Source organism: Pelophylax lessonae (assembly GCF_965119305.1).
Source record: "Pelophylax lessonae genome assembly, chromosome: 8".
Classification (NCBI taxonomy): domain Eukaryota; kingdom Metazoa; phylum Chordata; class Amphibia; order Anura; family Ranidae; genus Pelophylax; species Pelophylax lessonae.
Window position 1 is genome coordinate 44,220,364 of NC_138775.1, and position 22,461 is coordinate 44,242,824.

Below are 22,461 nucleotides of genomic sequence, written 5' to 3' on the forward strand. Positions count from 1 at the left end.
ATAATGATACTTGGCTTTGTATTTTCTAAATGTGGCAGTGCTGGGAGGTTGGTAGGGGGTGGTACTAAGGAACGATGCTCAGAGGTGGGTTCGGGGGTGGAACCAAGGGTGCTCGGAGGTGGGTTGGGGGTGGAACCAAGGGACGGTGCTCGGAGATGGGTTGGGGGTGGAACCATGAGACGGTGCTCGGAGGTGGGTAGGGACGGAGACAAGAAGTGTCTCAGAAGGGGAGAGTTCCTGCACCTATTCTCTGAGAAAAAAAGCCCTGCATATATGTTATATATTGCAGCTTTCCAGTCCTTAGCTGCATTCGTTTTTTTGTTTTTTTTTACGGCTTTATTTCTTTATTTTCACCAGATGATCCTGCCAAAAACACACTTTCTGTTTTAGTATGACAACATTTCCTACTGTATCTACGGAGGATGAGCTTTGCCTCCGTTGGACAGGGAGAATGTTAAGACTACAAAACATCTTCACTCCCCCTTTCCTCTATTCTATAACATAGATGATGTTCTAAACAATTTATAATAAAAATCCTCTGCGCTCTAGGTAAATCAAATATCTGTGAATCAACAATATAATAAATGCTGCTACTTCAAATAATAAATACCAAAATGGGTGAAATACAAACATGTAGAATAATCTCATATATGTAAATCCACAGTAGTGTAATAATGTCACCAAAACAATTCAGTGATCCATAAATGAACATTAGTAAAAAAAATAGTGAAAAAACAGACAAAAAAACAGATCCCAGTGATGTCCAATTGAGATAAATCACCAAACAAACTCCACCACCGCTGTGTGTCAATTTCGACCAGCTCCCATCAGATGGCAACTCACCAGATCACGTTGCCCCCAATTCTCTTGGTTGGGCAAATAGGCTAGAAAAGCCAGCTGTTAGAAAAATCCTTAGTGAGCCAATCCACTTCTCCACCTCTCCTCTAAAATAAAAAATCTGTGAATCAATAATATAATAAATGCCGCTACTTCAAGTAATAAATACAAAATGGGTGAAATACAAACACGTAGAATACTCTCACATATGTGAATCCACAGTAGCGCAATAATTTTCCCAAAACAATTCAGTTATCCATAAATGAACAATAGTAAAAAAAAATAGCGATGAAGTTGGATGTGACGAAACTCACTGGGCGTGACGGAATCCTCGCACCAACATTGTGAGAGTGGCCTCTCCCCAAATGGTCGGTAGTCCGCGTGGAGGTGGTTAAAATAATTTGGGATCGCCCTAATACGTTATGAGCATTACAATGTTGTATACACAATTTGTAACATGTGAGTTGATTTGATATTGGTTTTAAATAAAAGATTGAGCTTTGACAATATTACACTAGTGGAGCCTTTCTCTTTTATATATACCCACGGATATGCATCCTTACTGCAAGAGAGGTGGGGAAGTGGATTGGCTCACTAAGGATTTTTATAACAGCCAGCTTTTCTAGCCTATTTGCGCAACCATGAGAATGGGAACAACATGATCTGGTGAGTTGCCATCTTATGGGAGCGGGTCGGAATTGACACACAGCTGGGATGGAGTTTGTTTGGTGATTTAATTGGACATCACTGGGATCTATTTTTTTCTGGTTTTTCCACTATTTTTCACTATTGTTCATTAATCGATCACTGAATTGTTTTGGTGACATTACTGTGCTACTGTGGATTCACATATATGAGATTATTCTACATGTTTGTATTTCACACATTTTGATAGATGATGTTCTGTAGTCTTCAGATGATGTTCTGTAGTCTTCAGAGGGAGCTTGAAACAATTGGGGCGGACACCGCCAGGAGTCCACGTGCTCAACAAGCAATCTGTCAGCTGATCACCGTTGAGCAGGCTGATGGCTGGTCCGTGTCTGCTCTACTTATGCACACCCTCTATGGGTGGTCAGATGGAAATGGACTGCCTCTCCGTTTACACTCAACTGCCATCTGATCCAATCCACTAGATCAGGCGTGTGAAACTCTCCCCCAATATCAGACGTCAAGAGTCCCCAAACCTTACTTACATCACAGTGCACCCCACTTATCTGCTGCCTGGAAGAAACTGGGGTAGGAGCTCGGAAGCAGATAGCAAGAGTCTGGAGGAGAACCAGAGGAGGGCAGGAGTTAGCTGCCTGAGTCTGCTGAATGCTGAAACAAGAGGAGGGGGAGACAAGGGGGTGCTGTGGCTGCACAAAGGGGGAGGATCTGTAGGAGGAGCTCTGTCCTCCTTTCTGCTGCTGAGACAGGAGCAGAGAGGACCCTCCCCGAGGCTACACAGAAAAGTGCAGAATCTGGCGGAGGAGTTCTGTCGTCCTCTCTGCTGCCGATTGCTTAGACAAAGTGGGGGTTGGGGATGAAGGGGGTGCCGCAGCTGCAGGAGAGACGCAAGGGCCACATAGAATGGCCTTGTGTTTGACGCATGTGCGCTAAACGGATGGGGAACAGATCCCCATCTATCCATTTTTAGTGGATTGGATGTCAGGGGGTGTACACAGATACATGTCCGTTTACATCCACCGTTTCATAGATGGAGGGTCTGATCCTTAAAAACTGACTGTGGGACCCGATCTGTCTACCAGTGTGAAAGGGGCCTAACAGTGCAGCACAAGAAGTTATTAGCTCAGTGAATTTCTGTCTGGATCTGTGACAGGACTGTCCTACACTCTGCTTCTGTCAGTATACCGCTTCCTATAGTCTGAAAATAGATATCAGATATTATAGACGCATATTGCAACCAAGAACTAGACAGGACTAGCTCAGCTGCAAAACTGGAACTGTTTATTGAACAAGAGTACAGGCTTTTTATACACTTAAGAAGAAGTTCAGTCACCACATGAACAATGACCCAAATATTTACCCAAAACATCACAATGGTTTACATAACGAGGTAAAGCGGGCTAATCCCATCATAGAGGATCCTTAAGAGTTTTGTCAAATTAGCCAACATATACTAGAAACATTAAATTGATTAAACAACTAGCCACCTGTACACTCAGAGGTCTCATTCCAGGTGAGACTTGCCAGCATCAAGCTCACAAAAGTACAATACACAATGTTACAAGTATAAAACACATCCCCACAGTAGATTGCTAGAAGACAATAGGTGTGTTAATTAGCACAATTAACAATACAAACAGTGATCTCCCCCCTTCTCAGACTAGTAGGCAACAGACTATAGCAGGAGACCTACTTACAAAAAACACATTATGGTCAGGGACCCCGGTGGTTTTAGCGGATTACATTAACATCTACAGTAATTGCTGGTCTGAGGCATAGAGGCCCCAAATATGGATATGGAACCTCCAGTTCCCAGAGTTTGTGTGTTTCGGGGAGATATGAACTTGAATCAGAAACAAGACCACTCCACAGATCCCCTAGGCATACACCTTCCAAAGAGTAGTGTTCCCTTAAATGCCATGGTCAGTAGGCAAGAGGCTAGTCTGCAGTCCCCTCCAAAAGCCTGAGTCTGTCACAGGATCAACAGGCATTTATCGCAATTGTCCAACAGATATAAGTAAACACTTTATACGATATGTTTTACAAACCAAATGAGAACAAATAAGGGAAGTTCATTCTTACATTTTAGACCCCTTTCACACTTGTGCGATCTAAAAGGTTTTTTTTTTTTTTTAAAATGTCTTTTTTATTGAAAAATTGAGATGTATAGGTACAAAACAATGCCTTTGTGCATTCCCCGGCTAAAACATAAAACATAGAACCCCCCAAAAAAGGGGGAAAGAAACAACACACCTTCCACACACATCGCTCTGTCATTCTCTTATAAAATCACTTCAAGGGTTGATGAATTATAAGGAGATTCCTGTTCCCTCTCAACCATCAGGATAATTTATCGGAAGAATATTAACTCATGTTTAGAATCCTACCTGAATAATCGCGAGTCCCTGCAGAGGAATACATTTGTTCATATCATAAACTAAACCTTATTAGGGGGGAATGAATTCAGTCTGTGGACTCCTGTTCATCTGTCGTACACTTCGAATCTGTCTACAAGTGCCAGACCTTCTCAAACTTCCTAGGGCATCCCCGGGACAAATAAGTATCTTTGTATAGGGGTACAACCTTATTGATTAACCACTTAAGGACCAGGCCTATTTCTGACACTTGTTTACAAGTTAAAATCAGTATTTTTTTCTACAAAATTATTTAGAACCCCCAAACATTATACAGTGGGTACGGAAAGTATTCAGACCCCCTTAAATTTTTCACTCTTTGTTATATTGCAGCCATTTGCTAAAATCATTTAAGTTCATTCTTCTTCCTCATGAATGTACACATAGCACCCCATACTGACAGAAAAACACAGAATTGTTGACATTGTTGCAGATTTATTAAAAAAGAAAAACTGAAATATCACATGGTCCTAAGTATTCAGACCCTTTGCTGTGACACTCATATATTTAACTCAGGTGCTTTCCATTTCTTCTGATCATCCTTGAGATGGTTCTACACCTTCATTTGAGTCCAGCTGTGTTTGATTATACTGATTGGACTTGATTAGGAAAGCCACACACCTGTCTATATAAGACCTTCCAGATCACAATGCATGTCAGAGCAAATGAGAATCATGAGGTCAAAGGAACTGCCTGAAGAGCTCAGAGACAGAATTGTGGCAAGGCACAGATCTGGCCAAGGTTACAAAAAGATTTCTGCTGCACTTAAGGTTCCTAAGAGCACGGTGGCCTCCATAATCCTCAAATGGAAGACATTTGGGACGACCAGAACCCTTCCTAGAGCTGGCCGTCCGGCCAAAACTGAGCTATCGGGGGAGAAGAGCCTTGGTGAGAGAGGTAAAGAAGAACCCAAAGATCACTGTGGCTGAGCTCCAGAGATGCAGTCAGGAGATGGGAGAAAGTTGTAGAAAGTCAACCATCACTGCAGGCCTCCACCAGTCGGGGCTTTATGGCAGAGTGGCCCGACGGAAGCCTCTCCTCAGTGTAAGACACATGAAAGCCCGCATGGAGTTTGCTAAAAAACACCTGAAGGACTCCAAGATGGTGAGAAATAAGATTCTCTGGTCTGATGAGACCAAAATAGAACTTTTTGGCCTTAATTCTAAGCGGTATGTGTGGAGAAAACCAGGCACTGCTCATCACCTGTCCAATACAGTCCCAACAGTGAAGCATGGTGGTGGCAGCATCATGCTGTGGGGGTGTTTTTCAGCTGCAGGGACAGGACGACTGGTTGCAATCGAGGGAAAGATGAATGCGGCCAAGTACAGGGATATCCTGGACAAAAACCTTCTCCAGAGTGCTCTGGACCTCAGACTGGGCCGAAGGTTTACCTTCCAACAAGACAATGACCCTAAGCACACAGCTAAAATAACGAAGGAGTGGCTTCACAACAACTCCGTGACTGTTCTTGAATGGCCCAGCCAGAGCCCTGACTTAAACCCAATTGAGCATCTCTGGAGAGACCTAAAAATGGCTGTCCACCAACGTTTACCATCCAACCTGACAGAACTGGAGAGGATCTGCAAGGAGGAATGGCAGAGGATCCCCAAATCCAGGTGTGAAAGACTTGTTGCATCTTTCCCAAAAAGTCTCCTGGCTGTATTAGATCAAAAGGGGGCTTCTACTAAATACTGAGCAAAGGGTCTGAATACTTAGGACCATGTGATATTTCAGTTTTTCTTTTTTAATAAATCTGCAACAATGTCAGCAATTCTGTGTTTTTCTGTCAGTATGGGGTGCTATGTGTACATTCATGAGGAAGAAGAATGAACTTAAATGATTTTAGCAAATGGCTGCAATATAACAAAGAGTGAAACATTTAAGGGGGTCTGAATACTTTCCGTACCCACTGTATTTTTCAGCAGAGACCCTAGAGAATAAAATGGAAATAGTTGCAATACTTTATGTCACACCGTATTTACGCAGCATTCTTACAAACTTTTTGGGAAAAAATACACTTTATTTGAATTAAAAAAAATAAGAAAACAGTAGTAAGCCCAAGTTTTTTTTATAATATGAAAGATAATGTTACACCAAGTAAATTGATACCTAACATTTCAGGCTTCAAAATTGCACACACTCGTGGGATGGCAACATACATAAAAAATCTCCATAGGCAAGGCTTTAAAAATTTCTACAGGTTACCAGTTTAGAGTTACAGAGGAGTTCTTGGGCAAGAATTATTGCTCTCGCTCTAATGATCGCAGGGACATGTTTGGTTTGAACATCGTTTACCTATGTGGGCGAGACTTATGTATTTATGTACTTACATATGATGTCGCTTCTGCGCACGAGCTCAGAGAGACGGGATGCTTTACATTTTTTTTTCTTATTTAATTTTACCTTATATTTTTACACTGTTCCTTTAAAAAAAATGTTTTTGATCACCTTTATTCCTATTACAAGGAATGTAAACATCCCTTGTAATAGAAATATGCAGGGCAGATCCTCTTTAATGTGAGATCTGGGGTCAAAAAGACCTCCGATCTCACATCTACCATTAAAAGCAAAAATGAAAAAAAAAAAAAAAAGCAAGAAAAAAATGGGCCCTTTAAGGCCGTTGGGAGGAAGCTCCAGTCCTCCAAAGCCATAGAGTCGAGAGGGGCCATCTTGCACTCACTCGGCTTCTTGCCTGGTACATGGACGGATTGGAATGTTTTCCCCACTACCAACGGCTCCAGTAAGCGGGGAAAATGACTGGAAGTGGTGGGAGGTGGAGGGCGAATCCGCCGCTGGGACCACTTTATGTGAAAGAGGACCGCCGGCCCTGTAAGAAAATACTGGAATTATGGCAGCTATCTGCTGCCATAACACCGGTACTTAACATCAAAATACCGCCGTAAAATTGCGGCGGGCGGTCCAGAAGTGGTAAAATGCTTCCAGGAGGGCAGATTAGGGACTGTGTCTTATTTCTACTTGAGCACTGTCGCCTTTCTGGCATAAAATATTAGAACCAAGAGAGTACGCATCGCCCTACTAACAGCCAAAGAGTCAACTAACCCCAGAAGGCAAACACCAACAGGGACATGTATAGTAGTTAGGGTAGATATAAACTGTGTCACTTCCCGCCAGTAGCTACTAATCTGACGGTGCTCCCAAAAGATATGGGCAAATCCAGCAGGGTCACTAGAGCATCTCCAACAGCAAGAAGAGGAATTAGGGTATATACGATGTAGTTGTGGTGAAAAATAAATTCTGTGCTCTATTTTAAATTGGATAAGCTGGTCTTTAGTCGATATTAGTGCTTGAAATGGGCTGTCTCAGAGATCTTCCCAGTCTTCATTGTCCAAGTCCTGCTCCTCTGAACGCCACGCAGTTAGCAGGGCATCTGGTCCCACATGAACGGAGGGAAGTAGTGACTTGTAGATCACAGGAAGTGTTTTTTTGAGAGCTTCATCCTGGAAGAAAACCTCCAAATCGTCCTGCTCCAATCTACACAAGAAGGACCCAAATTGGGCTGCATAGGCATGTCGGAGTTGCAGGAATCAGAAGAAGAATGCATTAGGCAGTGTAAAATTATCTTTTAACCTACCAAACCTAAGTAATGCACTCTCATCACAAATATCTGAAAGTTATCTGAATCCTTTAGCAGCCCAAAGACCAGGGTCTGGTAAGGAATGAAATTCTGGTAGCATAGGATTAAACCAAAGCAGAGTTGGGGGACCTTTTACCCCTCACTATTTTGGGCTTAGTAATGACAGCATGCCAGGCCTTAATAACTGCCCTCATAGCGGCTGTAAGGGGTGGGTGAGAGACTCTCAGACCCCTGTAGGGGAGATTTTGGAGGGTCTCATAGGATCCTGAATGAGCAGCTTATGCTGAGGCATTTGTGTCATCAGAGATAAGCCAGATATGAGCGTGGGTAGGTATGCTTGCCAAATAGTAGGTATGAAAGTCTGGGCAAGCCAAGCCCCCTTGCGTCCAAGGTCTTCATAAAACTTTCCTGCTAAATCTAGCTGGTTGGGATTGCCATAAGAAGGAGCCTATAAATGAATCTAATTGTTTAAAAAAAAAAAAAAAAGGATTTTGGTAGCCACTCTGGGGCGTGCCTAAGGCTGTATAATAGAACTGGAAGGATTTTAATTAAAATAATTCTCCTGAAAAGGGATCAAGGGAGATGTGACCAGGCTTTCAATCTCCGTTTAAACCACTGAAGAGCTGGGGACAAATTAAGATGTCTAAAATCCTTAGTGTTGGGAGAAATAATTATCCTAAAATATTTAATAGTCGTTGCCCATTGCACAGGAGAATTGGGGTCAGTCAACCTTTTAGCCCCTTGATCAATAGGTAACACAAGGGATTTACCCCAATTAGTATGTAGACCCCAAAGGGTCCTAAAGCGGTCCAGGATTCGTAGTGCTTCCGAAAGTGAAGGGCCAGGGTCCCATTACAGAGAATTAAATCATCTGCATAGAGCGCTACCTTGTCTACAATGGAGCCCACACAAATCCCAGCTACCTTATCGGATGCCCTCAATGCCTCCGTCAGTGGTTTCGTGGCCAACATGAACAAGGCAGGGGAAAAAGGGCACCCCTGCCTCATCCCCTTCTGGATCGGAAAGGGAGACGACAACTTGCCATTCAGCTTAATGCTAGCACCCCGTGTTTTCAGAGAATCCTGTTTTTCACCTGAAGTTATTTGTGGGTTTTTCTTTGCATCCCGAATAATTTTCCTGGCAGTTGAACACTGCTGATTGCCATTCTCAATTCCTTCAATATCTTTTTATATCCTTTTCCTGTTTTATACAGTTCAACTACCTTTTCCCGCAGATCCTTTGACAATTCTTTTGCTTTCCCCATGACTCAGAATCCAGAAACGTCAGTGCGGCTGTAATGGTGCTGGTGGCTGAGCCTGACGTGCAGAGGTAGCCTCGTGGGATCTGGTACAACAGGAACACGGACGGGTCACACTGGTGGTAGACACGGGCTAGTCTGAGGTGCGGAGTCTAAGTGCTAGCTGGTTTTCACTAGAGCCCCTGGTGGTGGGGATAGACTGCGCTGCAAGCTAACACCAGGTCGCGGTCCCCAGGGTTGCCCCACCAGGAGGTGAACACGTCCAGAATCAGAAGCAGATAAGCCGACAAGGATAAGGCAGGAGAGTGGTCACAGGAACGAGCCAAGGTCAGGGCGGGCAGCAAGCAGACGAAGTAGTGGACAAGCCGGGAGGTCGATCAGGAAGTCAACAGGAAACAGCAGGTTCAGGATCAGGAAGTACAGGTAAAGCTGCAGACAAGACAGCAATGGCTCAGTGCTGCTGTGGTGTTTAAATAGGCCAGCCTTTTGCCAATTAGTGCAATTAGTCTGCACTAAGTTAACTCTTAACTGGCAGATTCATGACAGCACTTCAGTGTACACAGGGAGTGTTCCTAACATTGCCCCCCCCTTAAGGGCAACCTCCGGGTGCCCAATAGGTTTTTCTTTTGTGGGTGACTGCGAAAGAAAGCATAGATCAGTTCTTTAGCATGGATATTCCGTTCCGGTTCCCAGGAATTTTCTTCCAGGCCGTAACCTTTCCACTTTATGAGAAACTGTAATTGACCTCTCCTCCTCCTGCAATCCAAAATAGCTTCCACCTCATATTCTTCCTCCCCATCGACAATCACAGGTTCGGGTGGTTCCGAGCTTCTGCCCGGGAAGGAGTTAGGGACTGTAGGTTTTAACAAGGAGACATGAAACACCGGATGAATTCTAAGAGAATCAGGTAAGTGTAATTCATATGAGACCTCGTTGAGTTTCCTCTTGACCGGGAAGGGTCCAATAAACTTGGGTGCCAATTTCTTTGAGGGACAGGCTAGGCGGAGGTTGCATGTAGATAGCCATACCTGGTCACCTGGTTGAAGGATTAGTTCCCCTCTCCTCTTCCTGTCAAAAATCTTTTTAGAGGCTGCTTGTGCCCTTATTATAGCATCCTGCAGCAGTTTACAATTGCGGTTGAGGAAGCTAATGATATCCTGTACTGCTGGAACTGTGGGTTCAGCGGGAACGTCCGGTAAGAAGGACGGATGGAAACCGTAGTTTGCGAAGAATGGAGCTTGCCCTGTAGCAGAATGTTTAGCATTGTTGTATGCAAACTCTGCCAATGGTAGTAGGGCCACCCAGTCATCCTGGACAAATGTGGTGAAACAACGGATATACTGTTCCAACGTCTGGTTTGTCCTTTCGGTTTGTCCATTAGTCTGAGGATGGTAGGCGGAAGACAAGGACAGCTCAATCTTCAACGCGTCGCACAAGGCTTTCCAGAAGCGGGAGGTAAACTGGACCCCTCTATCTGAAACAATATTTGCAGGAACCCCATGAAGCCTAACGATCTCTTTAATAAAAACTTCTGCAGTCTCCTTGGCCGTGGGCGTATTCCTGAGTGGCAAGAAATGGGCCATCTTAGATAGACGATCAACGACCACAAAAATGGCGGAACAGCCCTCTGAGGGGGGAAGCTCCACTATGAAGTCCATGGCGACCATCTTCCAAGGCCTGTCAGGGACTGGTAGTGGCCTGAGCAGGCCCCACGCCTTGTTTCTTACAGACTTGCTCCGGGTACAGACGGTACAAGACTTCACGTACTCCCTGCAACTCTGTTCCAGATCTGGCCACCAAAATGTTCGTTGTAATAGATCCAGGGTCTTATGAGTACCAAAATGGCCCGCCAGAGGGTGGTCATGGCATAACCCTAAAACCGTCACTCGGACCTCTTCAGGGACAAAGATCTTGTCTTCAAGCCATAATAACCCATCTCTGGGTACCAAGGACACCTCAGGGAGACAGAGATTCTTTGCAGAAGCTTGCTTTATTTGGGCCATCAGGTTGGTCTGTAATAACAAAAAATTACCTGCGGACAGGATGGTGTCGGGTACTGGCACTTCCTTTGGATCATCAAACATGCGGGAGAGCGCATCTGGCTTGACATTTTTAGATCCCGGCCGGTAGGTAATATGGAAGGAAAATCTTGAGAAAAACAATGCCCAACGTGCCTGACGTGGCCTCAGCCGTTTAGCAGCTCTTAAATACTCAAGATTCTTGTGATCTGTGAAGATGAGGATAGGATGCGTTGCCCCTTCCAACAAGTACCTCCACTCCTCAAGGGCAGCCTTAATGGCCAGAAGTTCTCGATCGCCAACGTCATAGTTCCTTTCTGCTGGGGAAAGTTTACAAGAGAAGAAGGCTATAGGATGTATGAGATCTTTAGTACCCTGCCTTTGCGAAATAACTGCCCCCACGGCCACTTCTGATGCATCTACTTCAAGAAGGTAAGGAAGGGCAGGATTCGGGTGACTCAGGATGGGAGCAGTTGTAAAGAGCCTTTTCAAGGTTAGAAAGGCAGTCTGGGCTTCAGGAGGCCAATTGAACCGGGTATTCTGCTTCGTGAGCTGTGTAATGGGGGAAATGATGTCAGAGAATCCCTTAATAAATCTCCTGTAAAAGTTGGCAAAACCTACGAAGCGCTGGACCCCCTTCTTGTCTGACGGGGGTGGCCAGTCCAAGATGGCTGAGACCTTTTGGGGATCCATCTTAATTCCTTCAGTGGAAATTATGAGACCTAGGAACTGAATACTCTGGCGTTCAAATTCGCACTTCTCCGGCTTGGCATATAATCCGTGTTGGCGGAGTCTGCCGAGGACATTTTTGACATGTCCCCGATGTTGATCCAGGGATGCAGAGAAAATCAAGATATCGTCCAGGTAGACAATAACAAAGATATCTAACCAGTCTCTGAAAATATCATTTACAAAATGTTGAAAGGTTGCTGGGGCGTTGCACAGGCCGAAGGGCATCACCAGATATTCAAAATGCCCAAACCTGGTGCGAAACGCTGTTTTCCACTCATCCCCCTCACGAATACGGACCAAATTATAGGCCCCACGTAAGTCTAACTTAGTGAAAATGGAGGCTGACCTCAGTCTTTGGAAAAGTTCTGGTACCAGGGGAAGAGGGTAACGGTTCTTGACCGTGATCTTATTTAGTTCCCGATAGTCCACACAGGGGCGGAGAGAGTGGTCCTTTTTTTCCACGAAGAAGATTCCTGCCCCTGCTGGGGATGTCGATGGACGAATGAACCCCTTCTTTAGATTTTCATCCACGTATTCTTTCAGAGCCTCCAATTCCCGTTCTGACAAAGGGAAGATACGACCGAATGGAATCCCGGCCCCAGGAAGTAACTCGATCGGGCAGTCGTATGTGCGATGAGGAGGAAGGGTCTCGGCCCCCCGTTTACTAAAAACGTCCAGGTAGCCATGATAAGGCTTAGGCACAGCAGAAAGCAGATCTGTGTCAGAGTCCAAACAGAGCAGGGTACTGGCAGGGCTGAGAGAGACCGGTAAACAGGAGTTTATGCAGTAATCAGACTGAAATTTGATCGTTCTTGTCATCCAATCGATTTGCGGGTTGTGGGCCTGCAGCCACGGCAATCCCAGGATAACCGGAAATAAAGGGGAAGCAATAGCATCCAGGCTGAGTAGCTCTTTGTGACCTGAAGAAGTGACCATAGGAAGTGGAGGGGTCTCCTGAGTCACAGGTCCAGACTTAATATGAGACCCATCTGCAAGAAAAATGGAAAGTCCTTGAGTCTTGGTTTGAAGAGGGATGTGTTGTTGGATGGCGAACGTGAGATCAATGAAACAGCTGCACGCTCCAGAATCAATAATTGCGGTGACTGGTATTGTACCTCCCGGGAGTTGAAACGAAACAGGGAGCGCTAAGTGAGTAGCACTGGCAGCGGATGCTGGATAACTTGAAGGAGAGATGGAGAGAAACTTACGTAACTTTGCTGGGCAAGAACGTACGTAATGGCCGGCTTCACCACAGTATAGGCAGAGGTTATTCTTTTGCCGGCGGTGTCGTTCTTCAGCGGTTAGGGTAGACCGCATAACGCCAACCTGCATGGGTTCTGGGGCATCTGGTGTGAAGTTAGCAGGAGCCAGGTTGGCCGGAATGGGCCTGGTGGAGGTGACATGAGCCGGAGTTGCGAACCGCGGCATCATCCAGAACGGGCGTGGGTGCTGGGCAGACCTTTCCGCACGGCGCTCACGAAGCCGGCGATCTATCTGGATAGCCAATGAAATCAATGCCTCTAGGGAGTCTGGAATGCCAACTCGGGCTAGCTCGTCCTTCAGACCCTCAGATAGGCCTGAGCGGAACTGGTGACGTAGCGCTGCGTCGTTCCACTCGGTATCAGTACTCCACCGTCTAAAATCCGAGACGTACTCCTCTACTGCTCTGCGGCCTTGCTGGAGTGCATGAAGAGCAGCTTCCGCTGTGGAAGTGCGCTGTGGATCATCATATAATTGAGCCATGGCACCAAAAAAGGAAGACAAGGAGTCTAGGTGTGGGCTGCACTCTTCAAGAAGTCGGTGTGCCCAGGACTGGGGTTCATCCAAGAGTAGGGAGATGACAAATCCAACCTTGGTGGCTTCCAAGGAGAAAGTCCGGGGCTGCAGTGAAAAATAAAGTTCGCATGCGTTTCGGAACGCCCTAAATTTGTCCCGATCTCCTGAAAATCGCTCTGGTGTAGGAACCCTGGGTTCAGGTGGTAGCATCACCACTGTGGGTCCTGAGACCGAACCTGTTGGTGTCGTGGAAGTTGGGGGTACCAAAGAAACAGGAGGGATCCCCGGGTTAGTCACAGAGTGCATGCGTTCCTCCAAGTGCACATAGCTGTCCTGGAGCGACTTGACTGTTTGCGACAATGCTGCCAAGTGTTGGCAGATCTCGTCCAGAGGAGAGGCCCCTCTTGCAGGCTCCGACATGGCTGTCTTGTACTGTAATGGTGCTGGTGGCTGAGCCTGACGTGCAGAGGTAGCCTCGTGGGATCTGGTACAACAGGAACACGGACGGGTCACACTGGTGGTAGACACGGGCTAGTCTGAGGTGCGGAGTCTAAGTGCTAGCTGGTTTTCACTAGAGCCCCTGGTGGTGGGGATAGACTGCGCTGCAAGCTAACACCAGGTCGCGGTCCCCAGGGTTGCCCCACCAGGAGGTGAACACGTCCAGAATCAGAAGCAGATAAGCCGACAAGGATAAGGCAGGAGAGTGGTCACAGGAACGAGCCAAGGTCAGGGCGGGCAGCAAGCAGACGAAGTAGTGGACAAGCCGGGAGGTCGATCAGGAAGTCAACAGGAAACAGCAGGTTCAGGATCAGGAAGTACAGGTAAAGCTGCAGACAAGACAGCAATGGCTCAGTGCTGCTGTGGTGTTTAAATAGGCCAGCCTTTTGCCAATTAGTGCAATTAGTCTGCACTAAGTTAACTCTTAACTGGCAGATTCATGACAGCACTTCAGTGTACACAGGGAGTGTTCCTAACAGCGGCACTGGATGAAAGATGCAAGGGTCTGTCAGGAGTCCAGAAACTCATTGACCTATTATACACGCACACTAATTACAAGCATCACAGGTGAGGATGGTTACCTTTAAAAGCCATTCAAACCACTTTGTGTCAACTTGTGTGCATGTTTAAACGAGGTTTGGTGCCTCAAGCCAAGGGGGTGGGATTTTCAGGGCTCATTGAAACAAATAGGATAAAATATTGGTAGTTTATTGGAGAAAATACATAAGTAATAAACAATACTTTGATTGTGTGTATGGGTTATAGACCCATAAGTGGTGGTGAAATCAGATAAGAAAGAGTGACAGGGTTATATGGTGACAAAAAATATCTCTCCGTCAGTCCTTGCTATGCATACAGCATGGGGTCTGTTGAGAGAGGATATCTAGAATTCTAGATATCCTCTCTCAACAGACCCCAGGCGGTATGCAAAGCAAGGACTGACGGAGAGATATTTTTTATCACCATATCACCCTGTCACTCTTTCTTATCTGATTTCACCGCCACTTATGGGTCTATAACCCATACACACAATCAAAGTAATGTTTATTACTTATGTATTTTCTCCAAAAAACTACCAATATTTTATCCTATTTGTTTCAATGAGCCCTGAAAATCCCACCCCCTTGGCTTGAGGCACCAAACCTTGTTTAAAGATTTTCCCCAGGGATGTTGGCTACACCTACTACAGAGGCTTTCTGGGATCCCCACACAGCTTGTGTGCATGTTATCAGGCCAAAATCACCAGGGTGTGTAAACTTTTGATCAGGGTCATTTGGGTAGTTTCTCTTGTCATTATGATTTAAAAAGAGTAAACACAGTTGATTGATAATAAATGACTTCAGCCAAACACTAACTATGAGTGAAAGAAAAGTTTTTGTGCTATCATTCATATTCTCTGAAAAATGGCGAAGAAATTATAAGTTCTGCCGGGGTATGTAAACTTATGAGCACAACTGTACATAGGCTTTGATACAGTCCCAGTGATTGGCTGTCTTGGTGCATTCTGGGATACTGTATAAAAGCCAGGAACAAATATTCTGTGGGTTCTTTGGCTGGTGAGCAGAGTGCCGGAGGGAGGGTGGCGGCTGTCTCCTCCTCTGTAGCAGTGGCATCAGGAGGTCGTCCTGAGGGCCAGAGGAATGGAGATGAACCCAGAGGTCCAGGAAAGATGACTGAGGGGGAGACACTGGAGACCCTAGAAAACCAGTATCGTGAGTACAGGGGATCATGTCAAGGGGCCTGACCTGATGGGGGGCCACCCCCGAGTAGGATAGTCAGTGGTCAAGAAAGAGGATACTAGGAGAGTGTGCTGAAGATAATATTAGTTCATCTAGTCGTCTGGAAATAGACTAAATCCTAAATCCATCTAATTCACCTAAATCCAGTGGCAAGTTGGATCAAAAGCCTGGCTGTATCTACAGATAGATGTCCTCCAAACCTTGTGCATAGTTAATCTGAAGTATCCCACTATTCCCTTCTCCCATCCCTAAATTATAAATAAAACACAAAACAACTACATACCCCTGGACTAATGTTTGACTGAGCCAAGAAGTAAAGTGATATGAAAGATATGTGACTGTGAATGTCAAAGTTGCCAATGGTAACCCAGGGGGACCTGGAAGTGTGAAAATCCAGCAATCCTCAAGTGGGCAGTGCTACCTTACTACTATTGTTCCTTTATACTGACTTTAGAAAATTACAAATGCCCAATTTAGAAATTGGATGAAAGGTTTAGCACTGGGAAACACTTTTTAAAAGAAAAAAAGTGAATTTTATATACAACTACAGTATAGAAACATAGAAACATAGAAACATAGAATGTGTCGGCAGATAAGAACCATTTGGCCCATCTAGTCTGCCCAATATATCTGAATCCTATGAATAGTCCCTGGCCCTATCTTGTATGAAGGATAGCCTTATGCCTATCCCATGCATGCTTAAACTCCTTCACTGTATTTGCAGCTACCACTTCTGCAGGAAGGTTATTCCATGCATCCACTACTCTCTCAGTAAAGTAATACTTCCTCATATTACTTTTAAACCTTTGCCCCTCTAATTTAAAACTGTGTCCTCTTGTGGTAGTTTTTCTTCTTTTAAATATGCTCTCCTCCTTTACCGAGTTGATTCCCTTTATGTATTTAAATGTTTCTATCATATCCCCTCTGTCTCTTCTTTCTTCCAAGCTATACATGTTAAGGTCCTTTATCCTTTCCTGGTAAGTTTTTTCCTGCAATCCATGTACTAGTTTAGTAGCTCTTCTTTGAACTCTCTCTAGAGTATCTATATCCTTCTGGAGATATGGCCTCCAGTACTGCGCACAATACTCCAAGTGAGGTCTCACCAGTGTTCTGTACAGCGGCATAAGCACTTCTCTCTTTCTACTGCTTATACCTCTCCCTATACATCCAAGCATTCTGCTGGCATTTCGTGCTGCTCTATTACATTGTCTTCCCACCTTTAAGTCTTCTGAAATAATTACTCCTAAATCCCTTTCCTCAGATACTGAGGTCAGGACTGTGTCAAATATTCTATATTCTGCCCTTGGGTTTTTACGCCCCAGGTGCATTATCTTGCACTTATCCACATTAAATTTCAGTTGCCAGAGTTCTGACCATTCTTCTAGTTTTCCTAAATCCTTTTCCATTTGGCGTTTCCCTCCAGGAACATCAACCCTGTTACATATCTTTGTGTCATCAGCAAAAAGACAAACCTTACCATCGAGGCCTTTTGCAATATCACTTATGAAGATATTAAACAAAATTGGTCCCAGTACAGATCCCTGAGGTACCCCACTGGTAACATGACCTTGTTCTGAATGTTCTCCATTGACTACAACCCTCTGTTGTCTGTCACTCAGCCACTGCCTAATCCACTCAACAATATGGGAGTCCATGCTCAATGACTGCAGTTTATTGATAAGTCTTCTATGTGGGACAGTGTCAAAAGCCTTACTAAAATCTAGATATGCAATGTCTACTGCACCTCCACCGTCTATTATTTTAGTCACCCAGTCAAAAAAATCTATAAGATTTGTTTGACATGATCTCCCTGAAGTAAACCCATGTTGTTTTTCATCTTGCAATCCATGGGATTTAAGATGTTCCACAATCCTATCCTTTAATAGGGTTTCCATTAATTTGCCTACTATTGATGTCAGACTCACTGGTCTATAGTTGCTCGATTCCTCCCTACTACCTTTCTTGTGAATGGGCATGACATTTGCCAATTTCCAGTCTTCCGGGACGACTCCTGTTACTAATGATTGGTTAAATAGATCTGTTAATGGTTTTGCCAGCTCACCACTAAGCTCTTTTAATAATCTTGGGTGTATCCCATCAGGACCCTGTGACTTATTTGTCTTCACTTTAGACAGCAATCTTAGAATGTCTTCCTCTGTAAAGACACATGCATCAAATGATTCATTAGTCATCCTTTCAAGTGGAGGTCCTTCTCCTTCTGATATAGATCAGACCAAAATGAAGGACAAATGAGGAGGAAAGAGGGACAGAGGGACTTTGTTCCAAATCAGGGACAGTCCCTCGAAATCAGGGAGAGTTGGGAGCTACGTAATATACGCTTGCCACACTTTTTGCTATACCCACTATACATGTAATACAGAAAAAAACTCTTAGGGCCAATTCACACTATATGCGGTGACAGACGTTTTACCGCAGTGTAAACTGTCTGTCACCGCAAGGACACACAGGAAACAATTGTTTCTTATGTGTCCCATTCACACTGCAATGCAGCATAGCGCTGTGCTAAAATACAGACATTCTGCATTTTATTGCAGCAAACTGGGCCTAATTGCACTGCAATTTCAGGCAGCGCATCGCTCCACCCAACATGGCAGTGTATGAGGTGTACGTTTTGTACACTTCACATAAAGTTTGTTCAAAACAAAACAAAAAAGGGACAGTGCAGTTCGCTGAATCGTGCACCACACTGCCCCCTAGCAAGCAGGCAAAGCAGAGCAGCCAGAGCGCTGAATCGTGCTGGCTACTCTGCGATTCGATTGAGGGCCAGTGTGAAATGGCCCTTAGAAGGATCTCTCTCGTGGCTTTTTATCCTCCTTTTTTCCCTTGTCTTTGCTCCCTCCTGCTTACCTGGTGCACCACTCACTTATCTAATGTGTAAAAGATCCCCTTTAATAGGGATGATGCCAGTGAATTCCATCCACCATACCCCAGTTAGTCCACAGTGGGAGTTTGCTGTAAAGCCTAATGCTGAAAGAATACATTTTACATTCATTCAAATTGTTCTATTAAATAAACATGAATTCCTTGGTAGTATTAACTTAGCAGCTGCGTTATAGATCAGAGCTATTCACTGGCAGGAACACTTCAGGAACGCACAAGAGCATTCTCCAAGTCGTGTGTAATTAAAAAAAAAAAATCTTTTGCTAATCCTGTACATTGGGAAAGCTGCAGTGGAAAACGAGAGAAACAGACATCCTGACGCATCAAAAGCTGGTAAACTTGAAAGGTTTTTATCATCATCACAGCATGCAAATTAGCATTTAAAGTGACAATATCGCTAAACCATGATAAAAAAACATGCTGCAGGAAGAAAATCTAGGCTTAAAGTGGAAGTAAACTTTTTTTGACACTACAGGTAAGTCTATAATAAGGTCCATAAATCACACACGGACACGCAGGAGTGACTTGAGCGCAGCGCGGCCAATCAGACGGCTGGAGGACGTGAACTCGTAAGGAAGACCGGGTGAAGATGGAATCGACTGTCAGCGGTAACAGCGCAGTGCTGAAGGGCTTCATTCTATGGTAAGTATTTACTTTGCAGGGTTCAAAAACAAAACAAAAAAAAATCATTGGTGCAGTTTACTACCGCTTTAAGGCCGATATAGATTATAACAGGGATTCCCAAACTACGGCCCTCCAGTTGTTCAGGAACTACAATTCCCATCATGCCTAGTCATGTATGTGAATGTCAGAGTTTTACAATGTCTCATGGGATGTGTAGTTCTGCAACAGCTGCAGGGCTGTAGTTTGGGAATCCCAGGATTATAATATCCCCTTAATAGGAAAGGTGCATCCTTTCCGGTTTTATAGGTCAAAACATCAGACCCCGGAAACAGCTTATCCCCTCTTGCAGCAGCCAATGAGCAATCTGAAATGCAAGTTGCTTTCCCTATGGAAAATCACAGAACCCAGATGATGTCAACTCTGATACAATGCCTAGGTTGTGGGCCTACGATGGTGACGTCATCACGCACTCAGACCTCTTTGGATGGTCGGGACTGTTCGTTTACAAGCCTGTAGGAATGCCATTTGGGATCACGAACGTTTGTAAAGCAGGTTAAGATTTTTCAACATGTGAGTGTGCATTTTAATTCTTTAACCACTTGTCAACCGGGCCATAGCCGAATGATGGCTACAGCGCAGTCGGCTTATTCTGGGAGGGTGTACAACACCGCCCTCCCAGAATCACGCTTCCTGTGCTTGACAGGTTCACCAGACCCGGCGCATCACAGATCGTGGTAAAGGGCTAATGACAGCGGCCCTGTACCACGTGATCGCTCCGTCCAATGACAAAGCGATCAGTTGTCAACCAACCAGCATATGTCCGGTTTAGTTCTCTCCTCTCCTCGCATGCTGTACACAGATTGGTGGAGAGGAGAGGGGAAAGGCTGCAGCACAGCTCACCCCTGCTTCTTCTGTGCCTCAATCATGCCCACCCGTGCCTCAATCATGCCTTATTAATGCCAATCTGAGCCTCATTCATGCCTCATTTATGCCAATCTGAGCCTCAATCGTGCCTATCCGTGTCTCAATCATGCCAATCTGAGCCACACTCATGCCCATCTGTGCCTCAATCATGCCTCATTCATGCCAATCTGAGCCACAATCATGCCCATCTGTGCCTCAATCATGCCTCATTAATGCCCATCTGTGCTCATCTGTGCTTTAACCATGCCCATACTTGCCTAAATTGTGCCCATCCATGCCTCACCGTGTCCCATCAGTGCTCATCCATGTCACATCTAAGGCCACATCAGTGCTAATCCATGCCCCATCCATGTCACAACAGTGCTCATCTGTGCAACATCAGTGCTCATCCGTGCCACATCCATGCCACATCAGTGCTCTACTGTGCCTCATTCATGCCACATCAGTGCTCATCCATGCCACATCCATGCCACATCAGTGCTTGTCCGTGCCACATCAGTGCTCATCCGTGCCACATCCATGCCTTGTCAGTGCTCATTCGTGCCACATTAGTGCTCATCCATGTCACATCAGTGCTTACCAGTGCCCTACAGTGCCTCACAAATGTTTAATGTGTAGTCAGGTCATTAGATTTGTAATTTTATGTCCCTAGATCACCTGACAGTGATCCCTGAAAGTCGGGCCTCTGTATGTGACTAGGCTAAGTAAAAGTCTCACACATGTGGTATCGCCATACGCAGGATGAGTAGCAGAATTTATTTACGGGTTTAATTTTTGCTATGTACATGCTATGTGTTAGAAATATCTTCTAAATGGACAACTTAATGTAAAAAAAATGTGTTTTCATTTTTTCCCACATTTTCCAAAAACTTGTGGAAAAAAAATGACATGTTCAAAAGACTCATAATGCCTCCTAGATTATGTGTTGAGGTGTTTGCTTTTTGAAATGGGGTACATTTGTTGGTGTTTCTATTGTCCTGATGCTCCAGGGCCTTCAAAAGTGCAATAGGTTGTCAGGAAATTATATGTGTAATTTATGCTCCTAGAACACCTGGAGGTGCTACTTGGATGTTAGGCCTCTGTATGTGGCCAGGCTGTGTAAAAGTCTCACACATGTGGTATTGCCATACTCAGGAGTAGCAGAATGTATTTTGGGGTGTAGTTGCCTATACAGTGTGTGAGAAATTACTTGGTAATTTGCAATTTGGTAAAAAATAAAATAAATAAAAAATCTTAATTTTGCAAAAAATTGTAGGAAAAAATGTACAACTTCAAAAAACTCAACATGCCTCTTACTAAATACCTAGGAATGCCTACTTTCCAAAAAAGGTTCATTTGGGGGGAATTTGTACTGTCCTGGCATGTTAGGCCCCTTTCACACATACGGACCGTTCAGATCCGCCTGTCAGGTTTTCAGGCGGATCTGAACGGATGCCCCATGCATCTCTAAGGGGCAGCGGATGTTAGCGGAGACATGTCCGCTGACATTCGATACAATCCTGTCCATCAAATCCGGATGGATGGAAACCCTATTTTCCTTCTGTCTGGCGGTCCGTTCTTATCCGATTCCCCCATAGAGGACAGCAGGAATCTGACACCTCCATCTCTGCACACAGAGCGGAGACAGAGCTGTCATCCGCCTGCTCAGCGGGATCAGCGGATCGATCCCCGCTGAGAAAAACGGAGTCCGCCGACGGAGCGGACAGGTGGGAAAGGGGCCTTAGTGTCTCAAGAAATTAGATAGGCCGGTAGTACATTAGGTGTGATCAATTTTCAATGATTGGCACCAAAGCTTGTGGACTCTATAACCTTCACAAAGACCAAATAATATATACTTATTTGGGTCTCACACGTGGTATCGCCATACTCAAGAGGAGTAGCAGAATGTATTTTGGGGTGTAGTTGCAAGTATGCCTATACAGTGTGTGTGAGAAATAACTTGGTAATTGACAATTTTGTAATAAATAAAACATCTTAATTTTGCAAAGAATTGTGGGGAAAAAATACAGCTTCAAAAAACTCACCATGCCTCTTACTAAATACCTTGGAATGTCTACTTTCCAAGAAGGGGTCATTTGGGGGGTATTTGTACTGTACTGGCATGTTAGTTGTTAGTGTCTCAAGAAATTATATAGGCGGGAAGTAAATCAGGTGTGATCAATTTTCAATGATTGACACTTGAGCTTTAGACTCTATAACCTTCACAAAGACCAAATAATAAAATACTTGATTGGGTTATTTGTACCAAAGATATGTAGCAGTATAACTTTTGGCCAAAATTTATGAAGAAAAATTACTAAATTTGCAAAATTTGTTAACCGAAACAAAGAAAAATGCATTTTTTTTTTTTTACAACATTTCCCGTCTATTTTTATTTATAGCACAAATAAATAAAAACCCAGTGATGATTAACTACCACCAAATGACAAAAAATTCATATTGGTACAGTGTTGCATGACTGAGTAATTGTCATTCAAAA

General features: G+C 44.5%; 1 protein-coding gene across 2 annotated transcripts in view; it reads right to left on the bottom strand.

Moving 5' to 3' along the window:
- FAM107A (family with sequence similarity 107 member A) overlaps positions 1 to 22,461 on the bottom strand; it is a 308,168-nt gene that overhangs the window by 31,147 nt on the left and 254,560 nt on the right. The gene's annotated exons all lie outside the window — the stretch shown is intronic.